Source organism: Heterodontus francisci, unplaced genomic scaffold (genome assembly GCF_036365525.1).
Source record: "Heterodontus francisci isolate sHetFra1 unplaced genomic scaffold, sHetFra1.hap1 HAP1_SCAFFOLD_51_2, whole genome shotgun sequence".
Taxonomy (NCBI): domain Eukaryota; kingdom Metazoa; phylum Chordata; class Chondrichthyes; order Heterodontiformes; family Heterodontidae; genus Heterodontus; species Heterodontus francisci.
This window is the reverse complement of record NW_027141369.1, coordinates 2,072,200-2,084,561: the sequence shown is the minus strand read 5'-3', so window position 1 is coordinate 2,084,561 and position 12,362 is coordinate 2,072,200. Positions and strand designations below refer to the sequence as shown.

Below are 12,362 nucleotides of genomic sequence, written 5' to 3'. Positions count from 1 at the left end.
TGTTTCGGAGGACCGGGGACTGCTGGGTAGGGGAAAACTATTTATTTGGGCAGTTTTAAAATCTTTGTCTTTTGCGAGGAGCAGCCATGATAGAACGGGGTGCGGAGCGGACTTTCAGCTGAGCGGTCAATTTCAGTAAGTTACAAATTAATCCCTTTTTTGTTTCGGAGGACCGGGGACTGCTGGGTAGGGGAAAACTATTTATTTGGGCAGTGGCAGTACCCGAGACACTACACGTGTAGTGTCTCCCACCCACCCTCCTCCTCTAACCAAAAAAAAAGGACTCTAGGGTGTTGATAAGGTAAGCTTTTTATTTAAAACTTCAGTCCGTCGGATTGCTAAGCGAACAAGTTTTGACTTTTTTTTTCGTTTGGTTTTTCAGTAGATTTATTGGGAATCTAGAATAGTGGGAATGGAGGTAAAGGCAGTTGTATGTTCCTCCTGCAGAATGTGGGAGGTAGGGGTCGCCAAGAGTGTCCCTGCTGACTGCATCTGCGGGAAGTGCACCCAACTCCAGCTCCTCGCAGACCGCGTTAGGGAACTGGAGCTGGAGCTGGATGAACTTCGGATCATTCGGGAGCCGGAGGGGATTATTGACAGGAGTTATAGGGAGGCAGTCACACCTCAGGTAAAAGAAGTAGGTAGATGGGTTACCGTCAGGGGAAGGAAAGGGAATCAGCAGGCAGTGCAGGGATCCCCTGTGGCCGTTTCCCTCAACAACAGGTATACCGTTTTGGATACTGTTGGGGGGGACGACTTACCAGGGGTAAGCAATGGGGTGCAGGTCTCTGGCACAGAGTCTGTCCCTGTTGCTCAGAAGGGAAAAGGGAAGAGGAGCAGAGCATTAGTCATTGGGGACTCCATAGTTAGGGGAACAGATAGGAGGTTCTGTGGGAACGAGAGAGACTCACGGTTGGTGTGTTGCCTCCCAGGTGCCAGGGTACGTGATGTCTCCGATCGTGTTTTTGGGATCCTTAAGGGGGAGGGGGAGCACCCCCAAGTCGTGGTCCACATAGGCACCAACGACATAGGTAGGAAGAGAGATGGGGATTTAAGGCAGAAATTCAGGGAGCTAGGGTGGAAGCTTAGAGCGAGAACAACCAGAGTTGTTATCTCTGGGTTGTTGCCTGTGCCACGTGCTAGCGAAGAGAGGAATAGGGAGAGAGAGGAGTTGAACACGTGGCTGCAGGGATGGTGTAGGAGGGAGGGTTTTGGTTTCCTGGATAATTGGGGCTCTTTCTGGGGTAGGTGGGACCTCTACAAACAGGATGGTCTTCACCTGAACCAGAGGGGTACCAATATCCTGGGGGGGAGATTTGTTAGTGCTCTTCGGGGGGGTTTAAACTAAATCAGCAGGGGAATGGGAACCTAAATTGCAGTGCCAGTGTACAGGCTGTTGAGAGTAGTGAGGTAGGGGATAAGGTTACAGGGACACAAGAGGGCACTGGCAAGCAAGAACTTGGTTTAAAGTGTGTCTACTTCAACGCCAGGAGCATCCGGAATAAGGTGGGTGAGCTTGCAGCATGGGTTGGTACCTGGGATCCTGATGTTGTGGCCATTTCGGAGACATGGGTAGAGCAGGGGCAGGAATGGATGTTGCAGGTTCCGGGATTTAGATGTTTCAGAAAGAACAGAGAAGAGGGTAAAAGAGGGGGGGGTGTGGCATTGTTAATCAAGGAAAGTATTACAGCGGCAGAAAGGACGTTTGAGGACTCGTCTACTGAGGTAGTCTGGGCCGAGGTTAGAAACAGGAGAGGAGAGGTCACCCTGTTGGGAGTTTTCTATAGACCTCCGAATAGTTCCAGAGATGTAGAGGAAAGGATAGCGAAGATGACTCTCGACAGGAGCGAGAGTAACAGGGTAGTGGTTATGGGGGACTTTAACTTTCCAAATATTGACTGGAAATACTATAGTTCGAGTACTTTAGATGGGTCTGTTTTTGTCCAGTGTGTGCAGGAGGGTTTTCTGACACAGTATGTGGACAGGCCAACCAGGGGCGATGCCACATTGGATTTGGTACTGGGTAATGAACCCGGCCAGGTGTTTGATTTAGATGTAGGTGAGCACTTTGGCGATAGTGATCACAATTCGGTTAAGTTTACCTTAGCGATGGGCAGGGACAGGTATATACCGCAGGGCAAGAATTATAGCTGGGGGAAAGGAAATTATGACGCGATTAGGCAAGATTTAGGATGTGTAGGATGGGGAAGGAAACTGCAGGGGATGGGCACAAACGAAATGTGGAGCTTATTCAAGGAGCAGCTAATGTGTGTCCTTGATAAGTATGTACCTGTCAGGCAGGGAGGAAGTTGTCGAGCAAGGGAGCCGTGGTTTACTCAAGAAGTTGAAGCGCTTGTCAAGAGGAAGAGGGCGGCTTATGTTAGGATGAGACGTGAAGGCTCAGTTAGGGCGCTTGAGAGTTACAAGCTAGCCAGGAAGGATCTAAAGGGAGGGCTAAGAAGAGCAAGGAGAGGACACGAGAAGTCATTGGCGGATAGGATCAAAGAAAACCCTAAGGCTTTCTATAGGTATATCAGGAATAAACGAATGATAAGAGTTAGAACAGGGCCAATCAAGGATAGTAGTGGGAAGTTGTGTGCGGAATCAGAGGAGATAGGGGAAGCGTTAAATGAATATTTTTCATCAGTATTTACAGTAGAGAAAGAAAATGTTGCCGAGGAGATTACTGAGATACAGCCTACTAGGCTAGATGGGATTGAAATTCACAAGGAGGAGGTGTTAGCAATTTTGGAAAGAGTGAAAATAGATAAGTCCCCTGGGCCAGATGGGATTTATCCTAGGATTCTCTGGGAAGCCAGGGAGGAGATTGCAGAGCCGTTGTTGTTGATCTTTAAGTCGTCATTGTCGACAGGAGTAGTGCCGGAGGACTGGAGGATAGCAAATGTTGTCCCCTTGTTCAAGAAGGGGAGTAGAGACAGCCCTGGTAATTATAGACCTGTGAGCCTTACTTCGGTTGTGGGTAAAATGTTGGAAATGGTTATAAGAGACAGGATTTATAATCATCTTGAAAAGAATAAGTTCATTTGCGATAATCAGCACGGTTTTGTGAAAGGTAGGTCGTGCCTCACAAACCTTATTGAGTTTTTCGAGAAGGTGACCAAACAGGTGGATGAGGGTAAAGCCGTGGATGTGGTGTATATGGATTTCAGTAAGGCGTTTGATAAGGTTCCCCATGGTAGGCTATTGCAGAAAATACGCAAGTATGGAGTTGAAGGTGATTTAGAGCTTTGGATCAGAAATTGGCTAGCTGAAAGAAGACAGAGGGTGGTGGTTGATGGCAAATGCTCATCCTGGAGTTTAGTTACTAGTGGTGTACCGCAAGGTTCTGTTTTGGGGCCACTGCTGTTTGTCATTTTTATAAACGACCTGGATGAGGGTGTAGAAGGGTGGGTTAGTAAATTTGCGGATGACACGAAGGTCGGTGGAGTTGTGGATAGTGTCGAAGGGTGGTGTAGGGTACAGAGGGACATAGATAGGCTGCAGAGCTGGGCTGAGAGATGGCAAATGGAGTTTAATGCGGAGAAGTGTGAGGTGATTCACTTTGGAAGGAGTAACAGCAATGCAGAGTACTGGGCTAATGGGAAGATTCTTGGTAGTGTAGATGAGCAGAGAGATCTTGGTATCCAGGTACATAAATCCCTGAAAGTTGCTACCCAGGTTAATAGGGCTGTTAAGAAGGCATATGGTGTGTTAGCCTTTATTAGTAGGGGGATCGAGTTTCAGAGCCACGGGGTCATGATGCAGCTGTACAAAACTCTGGTGAGGCCGCACCTTGAGTATTGCGTGCAGTTCTGGTCACCGCATTATAGGAAGGATGTCGAAGCTTTGGAAAGGGTGCAGAGGAGATTTACTAGGATGTTGCCTGGTATGGAAGGAAGGTCTTACGAGGAAAGGCTGAGGGACTTGGGGTTGTTTTCGTTAGAGAGAAGGAGGAGGAGAGGTGACTTAATAGAGACATACAAGATAATCAGAGGGTTAGATAGGGTGGATAGTGAGAGTCTTTTTCCTCGGATGAGGATGGCAAACACGAGGGGACATAGCTTTAAGTTGAGGGGTGAAAGATATAGGACAGAAGTCAGAGGTAGTTTCTTTACGCAGAGAGTAGTAGGGGCGTGGAACGCCCTGCCTGCAACAGTAGTAGACTCGCCAACTTTAAGGGCATTTAAGTGGTCATTGGATAGACATATGGATGTAAATGGAATAGTGTAGGTCAGATGATCGGCGCAACATCGAGGGCCGAAGGGCCTGTACTGCGCTGTAATATTCTAAAAAAAAAAAACCCATCACATGTCTTTTTTGCCTCTATGAAAATTTGGGCAGGACGGTCACCTTCAGCTCAGATCCTGACTGTGCAGCCAAATGTGCAATGATGGAAATGCAGCTTCTGTAAGTAAATGGAATTTCCATCACATCAGGTCATGGCCTGTTGGGAATGGAGCGGTGTGAAACATTTCCAGACCATGTCCAACACGTTTCTACTCAGTGTGAAAACCCACCACGGAAAGACTGGAACATACAATCATTTCATCACATCATGATTAACATCACTCAGACACCTGAACCATTAGGTCACTGACGAACTCATGATGACTTCGAATTTCTCATGAAATGACAACTGAACTAACTGACTGGAAGAATTGCTTTAACTCCACATGATCAGAAAGGCACAGCCTTAGGCCGACTTGGCAGATGAATATTGATTGAATAATTTCTGTGTGAGGAATGTTCCAGCATCATAAACCGGGGGAACGTGCTGACTGAGCTGTGTCTTCATCTCTTCTGGGCAGTCGGACAGTTCACCCTTCATTCTGCTCTGATTCACTTTCCCAAAGTGGATCTACAGATTCTTAAATCTGGAGACTCGTTTTCTTATTTTGTTCCTTTTGATTTTTCTTGCTCCTGAATGATAATATATTCTAAACCTCGGATCAACCCTCCCCTTTGCGTCGTGTTATAGTCTTGGTTAAAAGAGACACAAAATGACACAAACACTCTGAAACATACAACACGGTCACACTTTCCTTCAGTGAGATTAATGTTGAGCTGTTTTCCAGGTTAAATGCAACTGCAAACACATTGCTCTCAAAGAAATTGTAGGGGATTGAGTTGCCGTTGAAATATTAGCACTGGACATCTGTCCGAGCAGGAACAGCCATTTCAAACTCACATCCTTCACAAAGGCAACCACTGAGCTGTTTTCTTTTGTGAATGAAATTCATAAGAAAAGTTAAAGTTCACAAGAAAATGGATGTAAATGATTGATAGCTAAACTTTTGAAGCCATGATATGAATCCAAAATTTTCTGATTATTAGACAAACACTCGAACCAATTAAGCTGCTGAGCCAGATCACAAGTGCTGTGACAACTAAGGGCAGAGGAGGGCACTCTTTATTCTCATCCCACTTCTCCACAGGTCACAACATCTATGTGAACTTTTCCCACATACTGATACAGTCAATCATGTACTCTATTTTTCCCAGAATAGAAGACACTGACCAGGTTTCTTTAATGAACAACAAAATTATCCATTTATTGTCGAACAAGTTTTAACTAGTCATGAAGTAAAGCAAAAACACACAGGTGGAAATTTTAAAAGTTCCTTTTTCACCTTTACCAACTTTTAAAGTGCTTTTTCTTATCTTCGAGCCACACACACACACACACACACCGGATAGCTGAAAAAATAAAAGGGATTTTTTTTTAATTCAGCACTCTGTTGCAGACAAAAAAAAACCTCTTGGGCTGTTCATTTGCTCATTTTTGAAGAAATCATCAGATGAGATATGTTGCTCCAAAACTGGAATACAGTCTAACTTCCGAGCATACGTAGACAGGTCACTCGGGTATTATAGAACAGTTCTTTTCAGAAGGCATTGAGAATTAATTTTTGCAGGCCTTCTTCAAAGACATGCGACAAGATGAATTAACTCAGTGGACTTCTCAGGGTCTTTTAAAGATTTTCTGGAAAACAAACTGGGTTGTGGTCTTCTCTCCTTCCTTGACGATTCTTCAGGCTAACTTTATCAGCTGCTCACTCCAGCAGGTAAAACACACTTACTGCTACAACCAAAGGTTGTGAGTTTTCTGCTGTCTTAGGTTTGCGCTGCTGCTGCCAAGCTTGTCCAATCAAGGGGCATGACTGACTTCACTAACCATATTTCTCCCGGTTACCAGGGTTTCTGTTCTATATTTAACTTGAATCATGTGACAACCAGTAAACATAGTTGCCAAATTGGTTCCTTTGGTGCTCTCTTGAAAAAGAACTGGTCCTACATTTATTCAGTTTGATTATGACTTCTTCAAAAAATATTTTAAAAGAAGAAACAGAATCCCTTCCATAACATTATGTACTTTCCCTGAGCTACAGGTTATTGCAAGTTTCTCTGGCTGTGTTTATTTTAGATGATTTTGTACTCAGGTTCTTTTGGAATCCATGTGTTTGCAGATCTTTGTGAGTGAGAGATGTGGTAATATGCTTAAAAGATTTCCCTGTAAATTATTCGTATCTCCATCTTTCCCCGAACTTCGTACAAACACATTAATATGGGAATCACACACATCAGGCCGTCAAACCTGTCTGCTAAACATTGAAAGGTGACAGTGTTTATTGTGACGGGGTTCCATTTATGAAGACACATATTGATGATTCCCACATGTAAAAATGTGTAAATTATGTTCATGACATAATGACATAAATAAACATTTCCTTGCACTTGCCATGGTTGGCGAACATTTTCTCTGCTGATGCCCCCTGAATATATTAGAGAACATGGTGACGAGGTTGAGATTAAAGTCTGTAAATATAGGCAGCAAACAGCAGCAGGGACTGCAGTGAACAAGATTTACGTGACATATTTGTGCTTATATTGGTGGGTGAAATAAGATACTAAACACACAAAATCCTACATTTGAGCTCGCGTAAAAGATTGCTCTGTCGATGGAGATAGCATCAAAGAATGCTCAGGAATTTTGTCCTATGCCAGTGATCGTAACACACTTCTGGGGAACGTAACAAAAAATGGTAAAATGGGCTTTCACATAACAGATGAAATTTTACACAGAGAAGTGTGAAGTGATACAAATTGGAAGGAAGAATGCCATATAAATGAAACGTTACAATTCTAAACTGGGTGCAGGAGCAGAGAGACAATGTACACCAATGTTAGAAGGATTGAAAAGGTAGCTAAGAGCAAACAGGACACTTGGCTTTATTAATAGAGGCATAGAGTAAAAACATATAAGTTATGCTAAACCTTTATAAAATACTGGGAACGAATGGCCTCCACCTGTACCTCTACAGAAAGCTTCCATTCCAGGTTTACACACACTCATCAGGATCACGCCCCACAGATTCTGCCCTCCAGGCTCAGACACCCACTTCAGGATCACTCTCCACAGATCCCGCCATTCCAGGTTCGGACACCCCCTGCAGGATCACTCTCCATTGATCCCAGCACTATGGGCTCGGAGACCCTCTTCAGAGATCCTAAATCTCCAGACACGGACATCCTTTGAGGACCACTCTCCACAGATTCTGCCCTCCAGGCTCAGACATCCTCTTCAGAATCACTCTCCATACATCCCGCGACTCCACGCATGGATATCTCAATCAGGATCCGATCAAAGAATGTTGCTTGTCACTTATCAGCTCAAGCCTGAATGTTGTTCAGGTCTTGCTGCTTTCAGGCACAGACTGCTTCAGTATCTGAGGAGTTGTGAATCATCAGCGAACATTCCCACTTCTCACTTATGTTGAAGAGAAAGCCATCAATGAAACAGCTGAGGATGGTTGGGCCTTGGACACTGCCCTGAGAAACTAGGTATCCAGTCATGAAAGGTGGAGGACAATTAAATAACGAACCAGATGAGGAGGCTCCAAAAACATCCCGATCCTCAATGTTGGTGGAGCCGAGCACGTCAGTGCAAAAGATGAAGCTGAAGCATTTGAAACCATCTTCAGTCAGAAATTGCTCAGTGGATGATTCATCTCGGCCTCTTGAGGTCCCCAGCATCACAGCTTCCAGTTTTCAGCCAATTTGCTTCACTCCACATAATGGCAAGAAACAGCTGAAGACACTCGATACAGCAAAGACTATGGGCCCTGACAACATTCCTGCTCTCGTGTAAATCTAAGTTCTTTTTGCCTTCAGTCTGGTTCAGTAAATATACTGAGTCGGATGTGCAGGTAAAATCAATTACTTTATTTGCGCATTTAGCCGGCTGACTTACTCTAATGCAACAACACTGACTCCACCCAGAGTCTGTCTGGTCCACTAGAGTAAGTGAAGTTTTTTGATACAGGTACTACTGTTTATACATTAAGATTCATGCTATACCCCCTTGTTTAACCAATCAGTGCGATACAATTCGACTTCACCCACGTGGTGACATGCAGTACATCTGTTACTGAGGTTGCAATGCACTCCATTTTCAATACATACTTGTTACTAATAAAATATTGTTTTGTACCAGCAAGAGAAAACAAAGCGGACAAGCAAGCTAATTGGCAAGAGCATAGGAATCATCAATAATCATTCTAGTCTCACTCCCTACATGGATCATGAGTCTGTCTCTACCTTGTGACAAGTAATTGCGGTGCATCCTGCTATCTCTATTAGGTGTAGATTCCTGAGTGTTTCGTGCAGTCTGCAGCTACATCAAGTAGTGGCAGTTCACGAAGATAAGAGGGGCCTAGCACTCCTTATCACTCACACAGGGATGGACATCATTTGATTCACAGGAGTCCATTTGTTCCAAACCACAGGGAGTCACACAATCAGGCCATAAAGAACAGATGTCTTTGCAATTACCAGTGTCGGCTAGTCTTTACAGTCTCACACGCTCTGCCTTTACTTTTAACTATTTCATTGTGGTTTCTGCCACTTAAAATCAAAGCTCAGCAAAGCTACTATTCCTAACTTGGCTATATTTCCCATTAAGCATAGTGCCATGCCTTTCTGCTCACTTCCACACTAGTACTGAAGACTTGTGCTCCAGAACTAGCTGCGCCCTCAGCCAAGCTGTTCCAGTAGAGCTACAACACGGGCATCTACTTGACAATGTGGAAAGTTGCCCAAGTGTGCCCTCTCCATAAAAAAAATGCAGGACAAATCCAATCTGACCAATTGCCGCCCCATCAGTCGACTATCAATCATCAGCAAAGTGATGGAAGATGTCACCAACAGTGCCATCAAGCACCACACACTTCGCAATAATCTGATCATCGATGCTCAATTTAGGTTCTGCCAGGGTCTCTCAGCTCCAGGAAATAATTTGGCAGATAGAGGAGAATGTGGGAAAATGTGAGGTTATCCACTTTGGTAGGAAGAATAGAAAAGGAAAATATTATTTAAATTGTGAGAGATTACAGAATGCTGCGGTGTAGAAGGATCTGTGTGTCCTCGTACATGAATCACAAAAAGTTACCATGCAGGTACAGCAAATAATTAGGAAGGCAAATGGAATGTTACCCTTTATTGCAAGGGGGTTGGAGTATAAAAGTAGAGAAGTCTTGCTACAAATGTACATGGTGCTGGTGAAACCACACCTAGAGTACTGTGTACAGTTTTGGTCTCCTTATTTAAGGAGGGATATACTTGCATTGGAGGCAGTTCAGAGAAGGTTCATTGGATTAATTCCTGTGATGAAGGTGTTGTCTCATGAGGAAAGTTGAGCAGGTTGGACCGATACTCATTGGAGTTGAGAAAAATGAAAGGAGAACGTATTGAGACATATAAGATTCTGAGGGGACTTGACAGGGTAGATGCTGAGAGGATGTTTCCTCTCGTGGTGGAATCTAGAGCTAGGGGACACAGTTTCAGATTTAGGGCTTTTTCATTTAAGAAGGTATTTCTTCTCTCAGAGGGTCATTAATCTTTGGAATTCTTTACCGCAGAGAGCAGTGGAGGCTGGGTCATTGAATGTATTCAAGATTTTTATCTACAAGAGAGCCAAGGGTTATGTGGGCAGGCAAGAAAGTGGGGTTGAGGTCATGATCAGGTCAGCCATGATCCTATTGAATGGCGGAGCAAGCTCGAGGGGCCAAATGGCCTACTCCTGCTATGAGTTCTTCCGATCTTCTGTTCTTATGATCTCATTGCAGCTTGGTCCAAACAGAGACGAAAGACTGGAATTCCAGAGGAGAGGTGAGAGTGATTGCCCTTGAGTGAGTGTGGCATCAAGGATCCCTCGCAAAATTGAAGTCAATGGGAATCAGGGGGAAAACCCTGCACTTTTTGAAGTCATACCTCGCACAAAACAAGATGTTGTGGTTAGTGGAGGCCAATCATCTCAGCCCAGGACATTGCCTCAGGAGTTTCTCAGGGTAGTGTCCTAGACCCAAACATCCCAGCTGTTTCATTGACGATTTTCTCTTCAACATAAGTCAGAAGTGGGAATGTTAGATGATGATTCACAACTCTTCAGATACTGAAGCAGTCTGTGCCTGCAAGCAGCAAGACCTGAGCAACATTCAGGCTTGAGCTGATAAGTGACAAGCAACCTTCTGGCCACACAAGTGCCAAGCAGTGAACATCTCCAATGAGAGAAAAAAAATCTACCTTTTGATATTCAGAAGCATTATCATCGTTAAATCCCCCACCATCAACATCTTGACCAGAAACGTAACTGGACCAGTCACATCTATGCTGTGGCTATAAGCGCAGGTCAGAGATTACGAATTCTGCAGCAAGTATCTCACCTCCTGACACCCCAAATCCTGTCCACCATCTCCAAGGCACAAGTCAGGAGTGTGATGGAATACATCCCACTCAACAACACTCAAGAAGCTCAACACCATCCAGGACAAAGCAGCGCACTTGATCGGCACCTCACCCGCCACCTTAAACATTCAATCCCTCCACAACCAGTAAACAGTGGCTGCAGTGTGTACCATCTCCATATGCACTGCAGCAACTCGCCAAGTATCCTTCAACAGCACCTTCCAAACTCGTGACCACTACCACCTCGAAGGACAAGGGCAGCAGATGCATGGGAACGCACTACCTGCAGGTTCCCCTCCAAGTCACTCACCATCCTGACTTGGAACAATATAGCCATTTCTTCACTGTTGTTGGGTCACAATCCTGGAACTCCCTCCCCAATAGCACTGTGGGTGTTCCTGCACCAAATGGACTGCATCAGTTCAAGAAGGCAGCTCTCCACCACCTTCTCAACGGCAATAGGAATGGGTAATAAATGCTAGCCTTATCAGCGATACTCACCCCCAAGAATGAATAAAAACCAAATCACTCTCCACAGATTCCCCACAATCTGGGCTTGGACATTGACTTCAGGAGCACAGAGCTTTATATCACTGCAACATGAGTTCCAATCTTCAGATTCTGTTCACTTTTCACATTATTTTCTACCAGTCCACTAGCTTTTATTAATTCAGTATTCGGGTCTCTGCTCCTCCGCCGTTTCTAACATCTCACCTCTTACAAAAAAACACTCTGATCTATCGTCGGTACTAGATGACCCCTCATTTTAAACTCCATCTGCCAAAGCATTGCTCACTCACTTAATCTATCAAGAAGATTTGAAAATAAATTTCTTGCCAAAGGATAATTTTCGGCATCTGCTCCCTCGCCATTTGCTTTTCCCATTTGTCTTTCACTTGGTGCAAATCCAGAGAAAGTAAAGATGGAAGGAAGGAGGTGGGTGGGGGAAGATCCTGCTCCGTTTCGTGATCCCTATTTGATCTTCATTCCAGTGCAGTTTGGGTGAAGAATTCCAATTGTCTGTCTCAATTTTAATAAAGTATAACAAATTCTGGAATCACTGTCTGGACATTGACAAGAACAGGTTTCGAGGCTGACTTTACACATAAACAATACACTGAACAGTTCATAAACAAGGATGGGATTCCAACCCACGTGTGCAGAGCACAATAGATTAGCAGTCCATCGCCTTAACCTCTCAGCCACCTTGTCAATTGCATAGGCAAAGCTGTCACCTTCAGCACAGCTTCTGGCTGTGCAGCCAGCTGTGTAATGATGGAAATATATCTTCTGTCAGTAAATGAAGTTGGGAATGGAGCGGTGTGAAACATTTCCAGACCATGTCCAACACGTTTCTACTCAGTGTGAAAAACCACCACGGAAAGACTGGAACATGCAATCATTTCATCGCATCATGATTAACATCACTCAGACATCTGAACCATTAGGTCACTGACGAAGTCATGATGACCGAATTTCTCATGAAATGACAACTGAACAAACTGACTGGAAGAATTGCTTTAACTCCACATGATCAGTGAGGCACAGCCTCAGGCCAACTTTTCGGGTGATGTAAACAGATATCACTGCTTCTGATCTTCACCAGAACAGAGAGTGAG

General features: G+C 44.5%; 1 non-coding gene across 1 annotated transcript; it reads right to left on the bottom strand.

Annotated features, from left to right (window-relative positions):
* Positions 1 to 11,873: 11,873 nt before the first annotated feature.
* On the bottom strand, positions 11,874 to 11,955 carry trnas-gcu (transfer RNA serine (anticodon GCU)). Its single transcript has one exon. It is a non-coding gene; the product is annotated as a tRNA-Ser (tRNA).
* Positions 11,956 to 12,362: the final 407 nt, after the last annotated feature.